This window comes from Vulpes vulpes, chromosome 11 (assembly GCF_048418805.1).
Source record: "Vulpes vulpes isolate BD-2025 chromosome 11, VulVul3, whole genome shotgun sequence".
Taxonomy (NCBI): domain Eukaryota; kingdom Metazoa; phylum Chordata; class Mammalia; order Carnivora; family Canidae; genus Vulpes; species Vulpes vulpes.
In genome coordinates, this window is record NC_132790.1 from 53343180 (window position 1) to 53362724 (window position 19545).

General features: G+C 39.7%; 1 pseudogene; it reads right to left on the reverse strand.

Annotated features, from left to right (window-relative positions):
* Positions 1 to 12319: 12319 nt before the first annotated feature.
* LOC140594521 (heterogeneous nuclear ribonucleoprotein A1-like) lies at positions 12320 to 13629 on the reverse strand (annotated as a pseudogene).
* Between the last annotated feature and the right edge of the window lie 5916 nt (positions 13630 to 19545).

Genomic DNA, 19545 nt, shown 5'->3' on the forward strand with positions numbered 1-19545 from the left:
TATACTTTTTTTACTCTGAAAAGTATAAAAACTGCCTGCCTTGGTCATTTATTTAGGTCTCGGTTTCATTATCGAGCCTCTGCTCACATAATAAAACGTTGGATTTTTTTTCTCCTGTTAATCTGTCTCATGTAAATTTAGTTCTTAGTCCATTTGGAAGACCTTGAAGGTACAGAAGAATTTTTCCTTCCCTTCAGTACCATTCATCCATTCTTACCTACTGCCTATTATGTGTCCACTCTGCTAAGAAACAATGCATTGAGAAGGTCTGAGACCAGATCTCCCAAAGTTCTAGGGCAACTGGTGCCCTATTTCCAAATCCACTTCCTTTTGGTGACCTACCATCCAATTACCTTGAGTGAGAGTGCCTGTGTTGGAAGATCACCAGCTGACTCTCCTATCAGGTAGTCAGGTTGTGATGCCTTTTTCTTTTATTATTGGAGTTCAATTTGCCAACATATAGTATAACCCAGTGCTCATCCGCCAAGTGCCTGTCACCCAGTCACCCCATTCCCCCGCACAACTCTGCCTCCACTACCCCTTCCTTGTTCATTTCCCAGAGTTAGGAGTCTCTCATGTTCTGTCACCTGCAAGTGGAGCTGCAGTCACCGAGGGCCCTCTGGCCTTCCACCAGCCCGTCCATCCCGGGGGCAGCCAGAGGGCAGGAGGGCCCTGATTTTTCCCACTCATTTTCTCTCCTTCCCCTATAATCCCTAACACTATTTTTTATATTCCCCATATAAGTGAAACCATGTAACGATTGTCCTTCTCCAATTGACTTACTTCACTCAACATAATACCCTCCAGTTCCATCCACGTGGAAGCAAGTGGTGGGTATTTGTCTTTTCTAATGGCTGAGTACTATTCCATTGTATACATAGACCACATCCTCTGGAAGGACATCAACGCTCTTTTCACAATTTGGCTATTGTGGACATTACTGCTATAAACATAGGGGTGCAGGTGTCCCGGCATTTCACTACATCTGTATCTTTGGGGCATATCCCCAGTAGTGCAATTACTCGGTCATAGGGTAGCTCTATTTTTAACTATTTGAGGAACTTCCACACAGTTTTCCAGAGTGGCTGTACCAGGTCACAGTCCCACCAACAGTGCAAGAGGGTTCCCCTTTCTCCACAGCCTCTCCAACATTTGTTGTTTCCTGTCTTGTTCATTTTCCCCATTCTCACTGGTGTGAGGTGGTATCTCATTGTGGTTTTGATTTGTATTTCCCTGATAGCAAGTGATGCGGAACATATTCTCATGTGTTTGTTGGCCATGTGTGTGTCTTCTTTGGTGAAATTTCTGTTCATGTCTTTTGCCCCTTTCATGATTGGATTGTTTGTTTCTTGAGTGTTGAGTTTAATAAGTTCTTTATATACCTTGGATACTAGCCCTTTATCTGATACGTCATTTACAAATATCTTCTCCCATTCTGTGGGTTGTCTTTTATTTTTGTTGACGGTTTCTTTTGCTGTGCAGAAGCTTTTTATCTTGATTAAGTCCCAAAAGTTCATTTTTGCTTTTGTTTCCCTTGCCTTCATAGATGTATCTTGCAAGAAGTTGCTGTGGCCAAGTTCAAAAAGGGTGTTGCCTGTGTTCTCTTCTAGGATTTTGATGGATTCTGTCTCACATTTAGAACTTTCATCTATTTTGAGTTTATCTCTGTATGGTATAAGAGAATGGTCTAGTTTCATTCTTCTGCATGTGGCTGTCCCGTTTTCTCAGCACCATGTATTGAAGAGACTGTCCTTTTTCCAGTGGATATTGTTTCCTGCTTTGTCAAAGATGAGTTGACCATAGAGTTGAGGGCCCATTTCTGGATTCTCTATTCTGTTCCATTGATCTATGTGTCTGTTTTTGTGCCAGTACCACACTGTCTTGATGATCACAGCTTTGTAGTACAACTCGAAATCGGCATTGTTTTGCCCCCAGCTCTGGTTTTCTTTTTCAATATTCCCCTGGCTATTCAGGGAAACCACAAATTTCCAAAACTGGAACAGGAAGAAATAGAAAACCTGAACAGGCCAATAACCAGGGAGGAAACTGAAGCAGTCATCAAAAACCTCCCAAGACACAATAGTCCAGGGCCAGATGGCTTCCCAGGGAATTCTATCAAATGTTTAAAGAAGAAACTATACCTATTCTACTAAAGCTGTTCCAAAAGATAGAAAGGGATGGAATACTTTCAAACTCATTCAATAAGGCCAGAATCACCTTAATTCCAAAACCAGACAAAGACCCCACCCAAAAGGAGAATTATAGACCAATATCCCTGATGAACATGGATGCAAAAATTCTCAACAAGATACTAGCCAATAGGATCCAACAGTACATTAAGAAGATTATTCACCATGACCAAGTAGGATTTATCCCCGGGATACAACGTTGCTTCAACACTCGTAAAGTAATCAATGTGATAGATCACATCCACAAGAGAAAAAACAAGAACCATAGATCCACTCAATAGATGCAGAGAAAGCATGTGACAAAATACAGCATCCATTCCTGATCCCAACTCTTCAGAGTGTAGGGATAGAGGGAACATTCCTCAGCATCTTAAAAGCCATCTACAAAAAGCCCACAGCAAATATCCTTCTCAGTGGGGAAACACTGGGAGCCTTTCCCCTAAGATCAGGAACACGACAGGGATGTCCACTCTCACCACTGCTATTCAACATAGTACTGGAAGTCCTAGCCTCAGCAATCAGACAACAAAAAGAAATAAAAGGCATTCAAATTGGCAAAGAAGAAGTCAAACTCCCTCTTTGCAGATGACATGATACTGTCCATAGAAAACCCAAAAGACTCCACCCCAAAATTGTTAGAACTCATACAGCAGTTCGGCAGTGTGGCAGGATACAAAATCAATGCCCAGAAATCAGTGGCGTTTCTATACACTAACAATGAGACTGAAGAAGGAGAAATTGAAGAGTCAATCCCATTCACAATTGCACCCAAAAGCATAAGATCCCTAGGAATAAACCTATAGACCCCTAAAGGGTCTATACCCTAAAAACTACAGAACACTTCTGAAAGAAATTGAAGACACAAAGAGCTGGAAAAACATTCCATGCTCATGGATTGGAAGAATTAATATTGTGAAAATGTCAATGCTACCCAGGGCAATTTACACATTTAATGCAATCCCTATCAAACTACCATGGACTTTCTTCAGAGAGTTGGAACAAATAATCTTAAGATTTGTGTGGAATCAGGTTGTGACACTTTTAAGGCAAGTACATGGCCTGCTCTGCATGCTATTCCCCAGAGCTGTGGAGTCCAGAAAACTAAACATGGCACAGCCATTATATCACCAAGACTAAGTTTACCATACAGATTAATGACTAGTGCCCCATTGGTTCCAAGATTGGCTTTAATCCTAATAGGGATTTTTCATTTCATTTCATTTTATTTATTTTATTTTATTATTTTTAGGGAAAATTTGATCATAGGGATCTGGGCCTTTAACAGAAATCTGTCAAGCAAGCCCTTACCAACCAGAATAAGGCTGAGGCATGGAGGGTTTTCTGAGGGCTTCAATGGCCTGACTGACCTATAAATGCTTATAAAGTGCTGCAGTTAAAGTCATAAAGTAAGCATGGCAGGAAGATAAAAAGAAGGATGGGATAGAGGCACCTGGGTGGTTTAAGCATTTGGGTGCCCAACTCTTGATTTCAGTTCAGGTCATGCTCTCAAGTCATGTGATGGAGCCCTTTGTCGGGCTCTGTGCACAGTATAGAGTCTGCCTGAGATTCTCTCTCTCTCTCTCTCTCTCTTTTTCCCTCTCTCTCTCTCTCTCTCTCTCTCTCCCTCTGCCCCTCTCCAACCCCTGTGGCCCTACTGACACTCACGCACTCTCTCTCTCTCTCTCTCAAATAAATAAATAAATAAATAAATAAATAAATAAATAAATAAATAAATAAAATCTTAACAAAAAAGAAAAAGGAAGGACATGGCATAGTATGGAAAAATGATACTTGGATCAAAGGAAGGGCTGGGACACCAACTGTAAGACCTTGGGGGGAAAAAAATCACATGATGAGGGTTTTTCAGATTCTGAAAATCTGAAGGGTTTCACAGATCCTACCAACATTACGATGATAATGAGGCAATATTGTAAATAGCTTTATGCCAATGAATTTGACAACTTAGATGAAATAAGACAAGATATTCAGAGAACATAACTTGCCAAAAACTGATGATGAAGTTTTGGAGTATAGGTGAGGTTGGTGGGGTGAGGTCTGGAGCCTCTAATCTGCATGCAGATTTTGCGGGGATATTGCTAAATTGCAGATTCTAATTTGGGTCTTGTATGGGGCCTGATTATTAATTAATAGAGATTCTCTATTTCTAATCAGCTCCCAGTGATGCCTATGGTCTTGCACATTACCCTTTAAATAATAAAGCTCTAAAACAACCACTAGACCTTTTATAATGATAGAAATATTTTAAATTCCATTGCCTAGTCATGTAGCCATGAGCCACATGTAGCTATAGAGCATTTGAAATTTGGCTAGTGTGACTGAATTTTTTATTTTAACTAAATGGTACCATGTTGGACAGTAAGGTCTAGATCTTATACTCCTCATCTATGAAAACGAGAGTCGAAACTGGATGATTTTCTACATTCCCTCTGGCATTTTATGGTTCCAACTTGTTTTCAAGATGTGTATGGAAGGAGGGGATTGATGAGGGGGCAGATGTTATAGATGTTAAAATTTGGAGTGAAGGACTAGGAATTAAGAACTCTACCACAGTGGGGTTAGGGAAGAGGGGTGTGGTCCCCTAAGGACTGGATTCTAGAACTCAGTGGTAGAACTTCCCTCCAGAGACTTGAGACTCTGACTAGCCAATAAATTTCAGTTTAACTCTTTGGAAGCAGATAAAAGGCTTCCTTTAGCAAGATACAAATGCCAGGCCATAAGGGAAAAAAGTGAGTAATATAACCACTTCAAAATTTAGAATCTCTGTGAAAAAAAAAAAAGACACAATGCAAAAATGTGAAACAGACATAGGTTTAGTATCTTCAATATATGAGAAAAATAATTTAAAAATAGAAAATAGATTTTAAAAATCCTTCTTTAAAAACCCTCAAGCCATAAACAGGCACAAGATGCCTGAGATCAAGGGAATGGAAATTCAAACCATGATAACAAAAATGAAAAAGCTTCATGGTGCTAAATATCGGCAAGAGCCTGGATCAATGGGGAATACTTCTGCCCAGTCCATGGGAGTGCCAGTTGATTGGAATTTACCTGTCTGAAAATGTAAAATTAATGTACCCTCTGACCCAGCAATTTTAATTTCTGGCAATCAGGCCTTTCTCATGTGCACAGAGAGACATATAAAAGGATGTTTCCTTCAGTATTATCATAGCAAAAAGAAAAGGAAAGAAAGAAAAAAATTAATAGGAATGCCCATGATTAAATAAATTCTGGTACCCCCATAATATAAAATACCATGACAGCAATTAATAAAAATGAGGTAAACCTATATGAACTAATTTGGAAAGCTCTCTAACACATATTGATACGTAAAAAAAGCAAAGTCTATGAAATATGAGCCAAAAGTTGGTTCTTGAGACTAATAAAATTGATAAACTCCTAGCTAATCGGGGGGGTGGGGGGAAGCACAAATGAAGACTATCAGGTTTGGAAAAGTGGATGGTGACCACAGATCCTACCAACATTACGATGATAATGAGGCAATATTGTAAATAGCTTTATGCCAATGAATTTGACAACTTAGATGAAATAAGACAAGATATTCAGAGAACATAACTTGCCAAAAACTGATGATGAAGTTTTGGAGTATAGGTGAGGTTGGTGGGGTGAGGTCTGGAGCCTACGACCAAGAAAGAATTTTTGAAATGTCTCTGGTGCAAAATGGTGGTTTTATTGAAGCACAGAGACAGGACCTGTGGGGAGGAATAGCTGCTGCCCCAGGCCTGTGAGAAGTGACTCATTATATACCTGGGAGTTGGGAGGAGTTTGGGGAGAGCATACTTTCTCAGGAATTTTGGGAGCAAGGTTTCCAGGACCTTGAGGGGGCTGGCTATTGTTGGGAAAAGGTCACTTATACCTTCTAATAAAACCTGAGTCATGAGACCCTTCAGTCTACTTCAGTCTACAGTCTACTATATCGGTGGGCCATGTGCTTGGAGGATGATTGCCAATATGTATCTCGGGGGTTTAGAAATAAAGGACATTTCTAAAGGAATTTTTATGTTAAAGTAGACTTATAATGGGTTGGGCTAAGAATGTCTTTTGCCCTTAGCAAAGTATGAACATTGAGGCAGTTGAGTCCATAGAAGAATGTCCCTCGGCCTGTTTCAAGGATGGGCACTGAGGGGGGCACTTGGTGGGATGAGCACTGGGTGTTATGCTATATGTTGGCAAATTGAACTCCAATTAAAAAAAAAAAAAAAAAGAACTTGTCAATGTGCTGCTCCGGCTTGTGCTTTGTCCCCAGCTAGTCCTCTGTTCCTTCAACACTGACACAATAAAATAAGTAACTTGAACAAAATATTCATTTTTAAAAACTTGAATGTATAATTTTTTAAAACTTCCTACAAAGAAAAGTATTTTTTTTAATAATTAAATAATCGCCCTGTGTGGTGGAATAAGATAGGTCATAAATTCTTCACTGCCTCTCACACTGAAAATTGGAGTGTATTTTCCCTGCAGTCTGAGCTGTGATTGTTTTGACCACTAAAATGTGGCAGAAGTGACGCTGTAATTTCCAAGGCTGGAACTTAAGGGATCAGTAGCTTCAGTGTTTACTGTTAGGTTTTTCCCAAATGAAGGGCGGAGAACTTAAAAAACGAGCAGGGCCAGGCGGTGGGCTGGAGGGTGCTCTACCGGGAGCGCTCCCGGAGGCGGAGGCGGGCGGGCGGGCCAGGTCCCCCCGGGCCGCGGAGGGGGTGGAGCCCGGGCCGTGGCCCAGGCCAGCCGCGGGGGTGTGCAAAGAGCCTGGCGGGAAGGTGGGGGCAGGGCGGCCTTGCGGTTAGGGCCAGGGTCCCAGGGCTTCGCAGGCCAGGCTGGCAGGCGGCCAGGCGGCGCTCTTGGGAGGTTGCTGGCCCCGGCTGCCTCCGCCGTCCCGAGGTCCCCAGCCTCGCCAGCCCGACACTTACAACCCATAATGATTCCTCCTGGAAGTCTGAGTACCGGAGGCGCGGAGCGTGGGGCGCCCCGCCGGCCGCGTGGGGCGTCCGCGAGCTCCACGCCGCTAAGATTTGCAGTCCAGCCTCCACTGAATGCAGCTGAGGGAATCACAGGAACCCAAACCAGGTGGATTAAAAGTACCTTTAATCATCTTTAGAAAGATAAGTTTAGGGCAGCCGGGATGGAGTCCCACGTCGGGCTCCTGCAGGGAGCCTGCTTCTCCCTCTGCCTCTCTCGCTGTCTGTGTCATGAATTAAAAAAAAAAAAAAAAAAAAAAGATAAGTTTAAATTCCTCCCCCAGAGGATGATGAAAACAACATGGTGGTTGTTTTTATTCTATTTTTTTTAGGATTTTATTTATTTATTCATGAAAGACAGAAAGGCAGAGACAGGCAGAGGGAAAAAGCAGGCTTCTTGCGGGGAGCGGGACAGGGGACAGGGGACTCGATACCAGGGCTCGGGATCGTGACCTGAGCCTAAGGCAGACGCTCAACCACTGAGCCACCCAGGAATCCTGAAGTGGTGGTTGTTTTAAATCCCTGCATTAATAGATAGATAGATAGATAGATAGATAGATAGATAGATCCATCCATCCCTATATTTTGAGGTACTTTGTTATGTAGCAAGAGATAATTGATTACCTTTGCATCCTGTAGTGATAACCCTTTGCCCCACCAAAATGTGATGCTGCTATTTCATTTACTAAATTAAGTAGTTGATTTATAGAGTTCAAGTTTTTTTTCACCATTTTTTTCACTTTCTATATTTGAGATAATTGCAGGTTTACATGCAGTGGTAAGAATATGGAGAGTTCCCACGAATCCTTTACCAGTTTTCTCTTGTGATAACATCATGCAAAACTATATAGAACAATATCACAACCAGAATATTAACACTGATATAATAAATATATAGAACATTTCCACCATTACAAGGATCCCTGAAGTTGCTCCTTTGTAGCCACACCCACTTCCTTCCTGCACACACACAGTACCCCTCCATCCTTGATCTCTGGCATCCACTATCTTGCCTCTATAGTTCTATCTCTTCAAGAAACGTATGTAAATGGAATAACACAACATATTACCTTTGGCGATTGACTTGTTTCTCTCAGCATAATTCTCCGGAGAAATATTAATGTAGCCACCTTTTTAAAATTTGTTTATAGCTGAGTAGTATTTCATGGTTGGATATATCACCATTTGTTTAACTATTCATCCATTGAAGGACATCTGGGTTATTTCCAGCTTGGAGATCTTACAAATAAATCTGCCATAAACATTCATATAAAGTTTTGTGTGAAGTTTTAATTTTTCTGAGATAATGATGCAATTGCCAAGTCACACAATAATTGCATATTTAGTCTTTTCAGAAACTGTCCAGACTAGGGCAGCCCTGGTGGTGCAGTGGTTTGGCACTGCCTGCAGCCTGGGGTGTGATCCTGGAGACTCGGGATGGAGTCCCACATGAGGCTCCCTGCATGGAGCCTGCTTCTCCCTCTGCCTCTCTCTCTCTCTCTCTCTCTCTCTCTCTGTCTCTATGAATAAATAAATAAAATCTTAAAAAAAAAAAAAAGAAACTGCCAGACTATTTTCCAGAGTGGCTACACCATTTTCCTGTTCCCACTAGCAAAATGTAATTGAAGTACTTTCTTCACATACTCACTAGCATTTGTTGTTGACTGTTTTTTATTAAAATAAAAAATTTTAATCTTTCGGATAGGTGTGATAGGTGTGAAGTGATGTCCCATTGTGGTTTTAATTTGCATTTCCCTGATGACTAGTGATATTGAGCATCTTTTCACATGCTTATTTGCCATTTGTATATCCTTTTCAATGAAATGTCTGTTCATATCTCTTGCACATTTCCTAACTGTTGAGTTTTAAGAACATTTTGTCTTTTCTAGATAACTAGTTCTTTGTCAGATAAATGGTCTGCAAATATTTTCTCCCACAGGCAGCTTGTCTTCTCATCCTCTTCACCTGGGCTTTTGCAAACAAAGTTTTTAATTTAATGAAATCCAATGTATTAATTTTTTAATGGGCTTATGCTTTGATGTTGTCTAAGAACTCTTTGCCTAACCTGAGGTCCCAAAGATTTTCTCCTTTGTCCTTTTCTAAAAGCTTTATGATTTTCATGTTACATTAAGATTCCTTTTGAGTTAATATTTGAGTTAATATTTGTATTCCTTTTGAGTTAATATTTGTATAAAGTAAGAGGTTTGGGACAGGAGTGTTGTCTGTTTATTGCTTACGGCTATCTAATTGCTCCAGCACCATTTGTTGAAATCACAAATAGTTTTTGACATATTACTCAGTAGCCTTTTATGTCTTATGAAGGAGGTATGATGTGTGAACCATGGTAGATATTTTTCAGGGTAAGGAGATTTGCAGGGGGTGGACATGTGCTCAAATCCCCCTTCAAGGAAGAACTTATTAGCATAGCTGCTGTGAGAGTTTCAATGGAACAACCTTCAGCCCCTTCAGGGAATACCTCAACTACAAAGAGCCACCTCACCAAAGTCATGCCCTCTTGAGGATAACTCACATCTAATAATGGCAGGAGGTAGGAATATAAAGGACCAACCATTTCCACCCAAAATGGGACAATTCAGATGAGCCTCTTTGGCTCTAGAACTCCCCATGGCTGAGGCTCTGAAGCCTGCATCACAGCTAATTTTTCCTTCCTGGTCCCACTTATCCCCTCCTTCCCACTGGTGTTTATCTTAAGGGCATTCCCTGAACATTAAGCTCTGTCTCAGAGACTGCTTCCTGAAGAAGCCAAACTGTGACACTTGTTTTCATTTGTATTTCACGACAAGGATGGCATTTAGCTTAGGTGTCGACAAGTGAAAAGGTTGTAACTTGGTGGTTTTTATACTATGATTATAGGTAGGAGCCAGTCACCACGGGGAAACCTTCACTCTCAGCATGGACCACTGCAAATAAGGAGAGGAATCTGAAGGTAGGAAGAGGGCAGATGTGAATGTAAGATTAGCACAGGCATGCATATAAAAGAAAGAGAGAGATCACACGTGAAATAGAGGGAGAGCTGCAAGATGTTGTCCCTTCTGTCGCTGTTGTTCATAGTGGTGCCAACACTAGGAAGGTAGATGTGTGGGTCAATATCCAGAAGTACAGCAGGGCCAAATCTCACCATTGACATTTGACCAAAAATCAGATAGTTATGAACCTGAACCAGGACATTTTGATGTCCTTCTAATATTTTTCATGACTCCTTAAGAAACCCAGACTTAAAGAAGGAAGTCAAAGAGCATAATTGTCCAGTTTCAAACTCCAGTGCCATTGAAGGTGGGGGCAGGAGAGAGAAGGGAAAGAGGCTAGCATTCGATTTCCAGCCATGTCCCCTGACCTCAGAAAATTTGAGGTCAGGATGAGTTGGGGAGAGGAGTTTAACAGTGTTCCTTTCTTCTACCTTCCATGTCATTTAATTATAATAGAATCCGGGACTTTTGTTTTCAGTAGAATCAGTGTTTCTTAAAACATTTTTTTCCTACCATATTTCAGATCTTTTAACCTTTATTTTCCTTCTGGTTGTATTTTTTCTTATCAGAGCATGCTGAAATAATAAGCATCCTCATAAATCAGGAACATGTCCTCTGAAATGTTGACATTGAAAATGTCAGTTGCCTTTCTGTGTTTGAACTTCCAAGAGCAAATCCTTCTATGTAGTCATTATTTTTCCCCTGAACATTCATAGGAGGGGCAGGTTTATAGAGAAGCAGACAGTGTTCATTCCCATAATTCCCTCTGACATTAATGTTGCCTCTTGATTCACCCCCTCACCATTTGGAAAATGCATCCTTTGGTTTAATACAGCTTATTGAATATCCATTCCGTGTAGTCGGCACTTGTGGCAGAAAACAAACAGCAACTGCTATCTTGTCTCTGTTACATTTTCTGACAAGTGTGAAATACCTGTTTGTGATGCAATAAATACTTGGTTCTAAGTAATTCAGCAAATAGGCTTATTTAGCTTTAGCTCTGCAAGGATGCACAGAGGGAACAATTTTTACCCATCATTGATTCCACATTGAAATATGTTGATTGTCTATGGCCACAGCTGGAAGAATTTTGTGGTGCTATGAGTGAATGAGCAGTTAGTGTAAATGCTGTTCTAAGTCATTACAAAACTAGCAGTAATCTTATTGCTTACCTACATGGTTGGAGACAGCTCTTATCAGCTCATGAGACTCAATTGTTAAATTCAGGAATTCTTGAGCTGGATATGAAACCTTAGAACTTTGAAATTGGGGAGTATATTTATGCCACAGAAATTGGCAATCATTTGAAATTTGGTTTTGTTTTGTTTTAAGGTCTGGTTTACTAATACACCACTGCCTACCCTACCTTAATGTAGGAGAGTTACAAAGGAGATGGCAATACGATTTCACACATGTAGAATTTAAGAAACAAAACAGATGACCATAGAGGAAGGGGGGAATAATAAAATAATATGGAATGAAAGAGGAGAAACAAAAAGAAATCAGAGAGGGAGACAAACCATAAGAGACTCTGAACTCTAGGAAACAAACTGAGGATTGCTGGATGGGAGGTGAGTGGGGGATGGGGTAACTGGGTGGGCACTTGATGTAACGAACACTGGGTGTTATATGCAACTGATGTATCATTAAACTCTGTTTGAAACTAAAAATATACTCTGTTAATCAATTTTAGATTAAAAAAAGGAGAGGCGGGATCCCTGGGTGGCGCAGCTGTTCAGTGCCTGCCTTTGGCCCAGGGCAGGATCCTGGAGACCTGGAATCGAATCCCACGTCGGGCTCCCGGGGCATGGAGCCTGCTTCTTCCTCTGCCTATGTCTCTGCCTCTCTCTCTCTCTGTGTGACTATCACAAATAAATAAAAATTAAAAAAAAAAAAAAAAAGGAGAGGCAAGGAAAAAATGAAGATTTTACAAGAAAGTGAATAAATTCAAGTAAACTGAAAACACACAAAGAAACAAATGACAAGGTTATTACAACTTTATGTAATAGTATATAGGTATGCATAAGTATATTTAAGCGCTTAAAAGATAGGGATCTGATTATTTGATCAAGCAAAAGTGGTAATGATTCATGAGACTGAGTCTCAATTATGGCTTGTTTTCTTTTTTCTTTTTTTTTTTTTTAAGACACATTTATTCAGCGTCATGATCAGACTATTACATTTAGCAATCAACAGCATGGGTGCAAAAAAAAAAAAATCTACATTAAAACCCTTTGTTGGAATGCTTTACACTTTCCACAGAACAGAAACTAAAATAACCTGTTATACAATTAGTCACAAATACAGTCCTCGAGTTTTTTGCCCATACACATGAGTATTGTCTAAAACATGTCTTCTTTGTAGCAGCTAGGCCCTGCCACCACTGTGCTTGGCTGAGTTCACAAATCTGTTGTAACCTGTAGCTTCCCTGTCACTTCTCTGCTCTCCTCTCCTGCTAAGCTTTGTTTCCTGGCAGTAATTAAAACCTTCTGCCACCACCATAGCTGCTGCGGCGGCTGCTGCTGGAACCGCCATAGCCACCTTGGTTTCGTGGTTTGGCAAAGTATTTGCCTCCACCACCATAGGGGCCAGAGCTTCTGCCTCCAAAATTTCCTCCTTTCATGGGTCCAAAATTTGAGGATTGATTGTTGTAATTGCCAAAATCGTTATAGCTTCCGCCACCACCAAAGTTGCTTCTGTCATTACCAAATCTGCTATAGCCATTCCCACCGCCACCGTATCCACCACCACCTCGACGGCCACCAAAGCCACCTTGACCACTGAAGTTCCCTCCACGACCAAAGTTGTCATTCCCACCAACACCACCTCCATGACCACCACCAAAGTTTCCAGAACCACTTCGGCCTCTTTGGCTGCACGAAGCACCAGCCATCTCTTGCTTCGATAGGGCTTTCCTTACTTCACAGTTGTGGCCGTTCACAGGATGGTGTTTTTGAATGACAATCTTGTCTACAGAGTCGTGGTCGTCAAAGGTCACAAAAGCAAAACCTCTCTCTTCACCACTGCCTCGGTCAGTCATGATCTCAATCACTTCAATTTCCCAAACTGTTCAAAACAATCTCTTAGATGATGTTCTTCAGTGTCTTCTTTAATGCCACCAATAAAAATCTTTTTCACAGTTAAGTGGGCACCGGGTCTTTGAGAATCTTCTCGGGAGACAGCCCTCTGGTTCCACGGCTCCTCCGTCCACCTGTGAGGCCCAGCGTTCCTGGCCCTCCACCTCCTCCAAGTGGCCCACGGGCGAACCCAAGGCCTCTGGAGCGCTTGGCGTTGGGGCCTCTCGTTACCACACAGACTGTAAGCCTCCCCCAGTGCTCAGAATGGCTCCTCAGACTCTCATCGGTTGTTTCCAAGCTCAAACCTCCGATGAAGAGCTGCCGCAGCTGCTCAGGCTCTTTGGGAGACTCTGACTTAGACATGAGGGCGGTGGGAGGGGAGACTTTACTGATGCTTACTCGGCGGCGTCGAGGGGCAGAAAGCGGCTTGTTTTCTTTTAAGTTGAGGTATATAGCACAAATCATAAGAATTACCAAAAAGTGAACACCCCCACATAAGCACAATCCTGATGATTAAGGAAATTTTGCAGGAGAAAAAGGTATACTCTAGGAGAAAGTAATGGAGCAGGCAATCTAGATAGGCATGCAACAGAAGGAATCACTTGTAGCTCCATAACAGATATTGGAACTTTAAGAATTTCAGTTGGACAATATAACCTGCTCTGGGTTCTTACTTTGCTTTAATGTTAAGATGCTGCAAATCGATTTATGAAAACTTTTATAGCGGTAGTGATGAATATACAGTTAATAGCTGAATTTAGGGCTTTTCTTGGATAACTCTTCTCCTTTGAGATTTGATGGTATTGCTTAGCTATCCCCCCCCTCTTAGTATAGTATCTGATTTAATGGACCTTTGACCCTTAAGGAACATGGGCTTGAACTGGGTAAGCCCACTTACATGCAGATTTTTTTTTTGATAAATACAGTCCAGTGCTATAAACATGTTTTCTTTTCCTTATGTTTTTAATAACATTTTCTTTTCTCTAGCTTACTGTATTCTAAGAATGAAGTATGTAATCCATGTACCATACAAAACATATGTTAACTATTATTTCTAAGTCTTCTGGTCAACAATAGGCTATTTGTAGTTAAATTTTGGGAGAGTCAAAAGTTATACATGAATTTTCACTGTGCAGGGGGTTGGTACCCCTAACCCCCACTTATTCAAGGGTCAACCAATTTCTTCAGTTGCAGTAGGGGAAATGGGTTATTGTTAAATATTCTTCAAATTTCATAGCATATGCAGTATGAACATTGCTCTCTGCTACTTTTGCATTAACTCACCAGTCTCCCCAAACTAGACATTTAAACCTTTATTTATGTACATATGTGCAATTCTTTTTCTGGGAGGTGAAAAATGATAATTTGAATGATAATCAACACGTATAGTTTTACTAGATTGAATCTATCCTTTTTTACCATAAAATTTTTTTTCTGTGCAACAAAACCTTTCAAACAGAAATTACACTGTACCACACTAAGATAATTTACCAAAATAATTATACCCTCAGTAGTGAACCCCTCCTATAAGTCTTGATTTCCTTCCTTGAGTCCAGCAGATCTTCTAGTTCTCCATATCTGAATCTGGTCACAGAGCATTAGAGAACACCAGAGTACTTGCAAGTGGCTATGGTTGGTTATACGTCTGTTAGTATGCTTGTCAACTTTCACTGGGTGAAAACTTTCCTTGAGAATTGAAATGTGTTCTTGGATGCCTGGGTGGCTCAGCAGTTGAGCATCTGCCTTTGGCTCAGGGTGTGACCTGGATACCCGGGATCGAGTCCCACATCAGGCTCCCTGCATGGAGCCTACTTCTCCCTCTGACTGTGTCACTGCCTCTCTTTCTGTGTCTCTCATGAGTAAATAAATAAAATCTTTTTTAGAAAAAATAAATGTGTCCTCTACTTCCTTCCTAATTCCCAGAAGTACTTCAAACTATATTGTAGTCTATACACTGTGAGGACCAAATAAAGCTTGTTTGTTGACTGAGTTACAGCTCAGGTGCATGTGACACCTGCAAGGAATTAAAAATGCTACCTGATTAAGTCAATTGATCTTTACATCATTCTTAACAGTTAATGTTATTTTCATAAAACAAATGTGAAATCAGGGACTAGAGAGGTTCTATTACTTACCAACAACTATACAGAGAAATGGTAGCACGAACGAAGAGTAATTTTCTCTGTCTTTTTGTATCATATGCCCTCGTATGGTGGTGCTGGCTGTCCTTATGTACACCATGAGGTGGTGGTGGGTTGTTAAAAAGCTATCCTACCACACACCCTCATTCCTTAGGCATTCTCCTGGATATGTGTTTCTAGCAATGGTGATAGATTTGCATCTATTGCACAGCAGTTGAAAGGAGTAATGTAGCTGTCTGTGAACTAGACAAGACTAGTTTTGTTGGCCTTCTTAGTGTGGAGCAGTAACCACTGAGCACCAGCCAAAGGTCTAATTTAAAGCCATAAGGCAACCATTACCAGTCAGAGGCTCTTGTTCTCATTGCCAATCAGCCTATCCAAGTAATTTTGTAACCAGTAGATTGGAACAACTGAGACCTCAGTTATTAACTAAATTTGTAAATCAGTCATTCACTTAGGCCATTTGATTATAAGAATGCTGAATCCACTCATTTTGCCCAGTTCCAGTTCTAAGGATTGGATCAGATAAATTATTTTTCATACTAACTGGAAACTTGGAAATACAGTTGGTCCAGTCATAGGAACATTATGTAAAAATACCACCAAAATCTGCTAAAAAGTTTAGGCTCTTAACCACAACTCTCCCAACCTATTAGGGAACTAGGAATGATTTCCAGATATAGGCCTCAGAATTCATTTAGAAATAGACTTAAAATATGCTTTGATTATGGTAGAAAGATAATAGATTAATATCTATGACAGATGGATAGGTAGATATAAAGATATATAGCTATAGCCTCTTTTATTTTCCCTCCTGAATATCTTGTCAGCATAACTATAATGATCTTTATTTGGTTGAAAAGAAATGAAAAGAAAGCAATTATCATTCTAGATAAAATATATAGAATCTCAGTTGAATTCCAAAGCAAGAAAGAATTTAGGTGTCTTATATAAATGGTTAACCATTTTAACAACTTACAGAATAATGATTGCCAGGTTTAGTTAACAATTGGATCTCCCAAATCCAGAATGAGATGTTTCTATCTCTGTACCACTGCAATTCTTAATCTTTTTCTTTCTAATTGTTTGAATTATCACTGCAGTTTAGCCTTTACTCAAGAGGAAGACTTTTTTTCTCTGGAAAGAAATAAAACAAAGAGACATTAAAGGTTTCCTTTTGACTTATTCTTCACCACTCAAAATACAGGTTTAATTCAAAAGCAGTGTTTGTACCTTGAATAGCATACAAATCAGGATCTGAATTGAGAAACATTGAATCTATGAAAGAAATATAGTGTTGTTTTATTTATTTTTTATAGTGTTGTTTTAAGTTAAAATTTCTTTAAAATAAAAATGACTTAAAATTACATTAATATAATTTTTTTAGTGTATGGAAAACAAACCCAGTTAATATGTAACACTAAAAACACATGCTTGAACCTCTTTAGAGTTTTATAATTAAACATCCCCAAGTTGGGAAATGTGAAAGTAAAAATTTCATATAGCAATCAGTTCCCTATGTTGCTCACAAAGATACCATTACCCAGCTTTATTCATAATGGTTTGAACAAAATAATAAACTTTAAACTAGTTAATTGAATGCTCAGAATTGGAGCTTTGGTCAAACAGTAAATCCTAAGGATTTTCCTAGTGGCTCATACTCTGTTCCTGAGTAGATGCAATAATGTTTTTTAGAGAGGTGTTGATCAAGGGGAAGATAAATAAAAAGGGAGGCAGTAGAGCAGGAAATAAAGAGAAACTTACTGACTTTTCTGTAATAAACTGCCTTAAGAATCACCATTCTAGAAGGCCAAGATTTTTCTTTAAAACAAAAACAAAAAAGATACTGCCATTTCATTTTAAAACTTTTTTTTAAAGTAAAATACATATAAAGTGCACAAAACAAACATCCATCCCAAAACTTTATTATAAAATGAGCACTAATGTCTTTATCACCCAGGTCAAGATATGGAACTTTTCAACATCCCCAAAGTCTCTTCTGTATGTGACTCAACCATTACTCCAGTTCTTTAAAGTTAACTCATCTCTTACGTACTGACACCATAGTTTAGTTTTGCTTGGTCTTAACTTTACATAAACAGTTTCATAAAGAATATGAGCTTTGGTGTCTGACCTCTTTCATACAACATTCATCCATGTGATTGCAATTCCCTATAAATGTTCATGTCCATTGTCAAAAGGCACCACAATGTATTGATCTGTGCTTCTGCTCTTTCTTTGATGACTTGCTTGGTGGCCTTAGAGCTTTTTGAATGGTTTATTAGCCTACAAACCTTCATGTGCTTTGATGAGCTATCCATTCCCATGGACTTTAAGAAGACACCTTTATATAAGACATATTAGTCTTGATTGTTCAAAAGGGATTTTTTATTTTTTTTATTTTTATTTTTTTTATTTTTTATTTATTTATGATAGGAATACAGTGAGAGAGAGGCAGAGACACAGGCAGAGGGAGAAGCAGGCTCCATGCACCGGGAGCCTGACGTGGGATTCGATTCCGGATCTCCAGGATCGCGCCCTGGGCCAAAGGCAGGCGCCAAACCGCTGCGCCACCCAGGGATCCCTCAAAAGGGATTTTTTAAAGCTGATATTTCCAAAATGGCTTATACTTTTGTAATTATTTCATATTATTTCCAAGGACCATTTAAATAGCAACAGTTGTGTGCTTTTACCTGGATGGAAAGTAGTTGGCAAAAGAGAAAGAAGAGAACTCAAAAGTACAAATATAAAATACTTATTTATAACCCTAGAAAGAAACATCAGACTACCCATATTGGATACACATCTTACAGGAAAGAGCTAAAGGCTGTGTAATTTGTTGAATTCTTTAAATGTTCCAAAACAGTAAATAAAAATATAGCTGCTTTTGAAGATGGGCTCTGTGACAGACTGATGCCCTCTGTATCAGTTCTTTGGTTTCAATCACAGTAACTCCCTTGAGCCATCTTAATTAGGAAGAAATGAACCTGAAGGAACCCAAGGGCAATGTGGTACCTGGGAGGCTGGATAATGAGTTCAGCATAAAGGCCGTCCTGGAGCCTGGAAAGACAGATCCTTAGTAGCCACCTCATAACAAGAAGAATCTGGGCAAGTGCTACCAGTCAGATGGAATTAAACTAGTTTTCAGTCTCTTAATTCCTTGGCTCAAGGTTTGGATTCCAAGGAGGGAGCAGAGAATTCCCTTGACTTGGGTCAACTACTTTCCCTTTAGCTGGGCAGAGGAGTAGTGAAAGGAGAACTTCAATGATGGTCCCACAAGATTTTATGGAATGACTGAAAGGTGATCATAATTAAGGAAACTAAGGGGCAGATAGGAAAGAGAAATGGATGCAGAGAAGCCCCAAACCAATAATATCTACTGTATTCTCCTACAACACAACTTCCAGTTTGGATCCAACATGGACCAATGGAAATTGAAGTCTCTGTTATGGACACAGTTTGGGAAATGGACATTTTATGTCATTATTGCTCCCATGTTTTTTAGGCTGATGGATCCTAGACTTTATTTCTGTGTATTTCTGGTCTTATTTTGAAAAATTAAAATAAAGAAAAACCAAAAGTTGCAAAAAGTTAGTGGAGCTCCTTGGAAAAGAGCAGGACTGGAGAAGGAACCCATGATTGTCACACTTCTGCATCAAATCATTCTTAGAGTGGAAAGATTCATTTATTTTTGGAGAGGAGTATATTCCTAAGGTTTTACTTACAAAAATACTGATTAAAAAATGGAAAGGAAGGCCTTGCCCTTTCAGCTTTTAACTGTTACCTGCAAAGAGTGGAAAGTTCTTTCTTTTTATTAGCATCATTGTATGAAATTTACAAAAATGTCTGTCTGATTGCTGTATATTGGTAAAAGGAAAATGATTGCTAAAATTTCTAATTTAAATAGAACATCACAGAGTCTGTGATCTAGTGATGCCTCATGAAATTAATCTGAAAAAAAGATACAAAAGTCAATGACCAAAGTAACATCCATCATCCCTGCTCCCTCAGGCTGTATTCACTTAATCCTTTTGCTTAGAGCAAATTGATATTTGTGAGCATATAGACACAAGAAAGAAAAACCCAAGCACTATGTCCATGGAGTGAATTCAGAGGTCAAGCCAGTTGTTTTTTTTTTTTTTTTTCCATCACTGTAG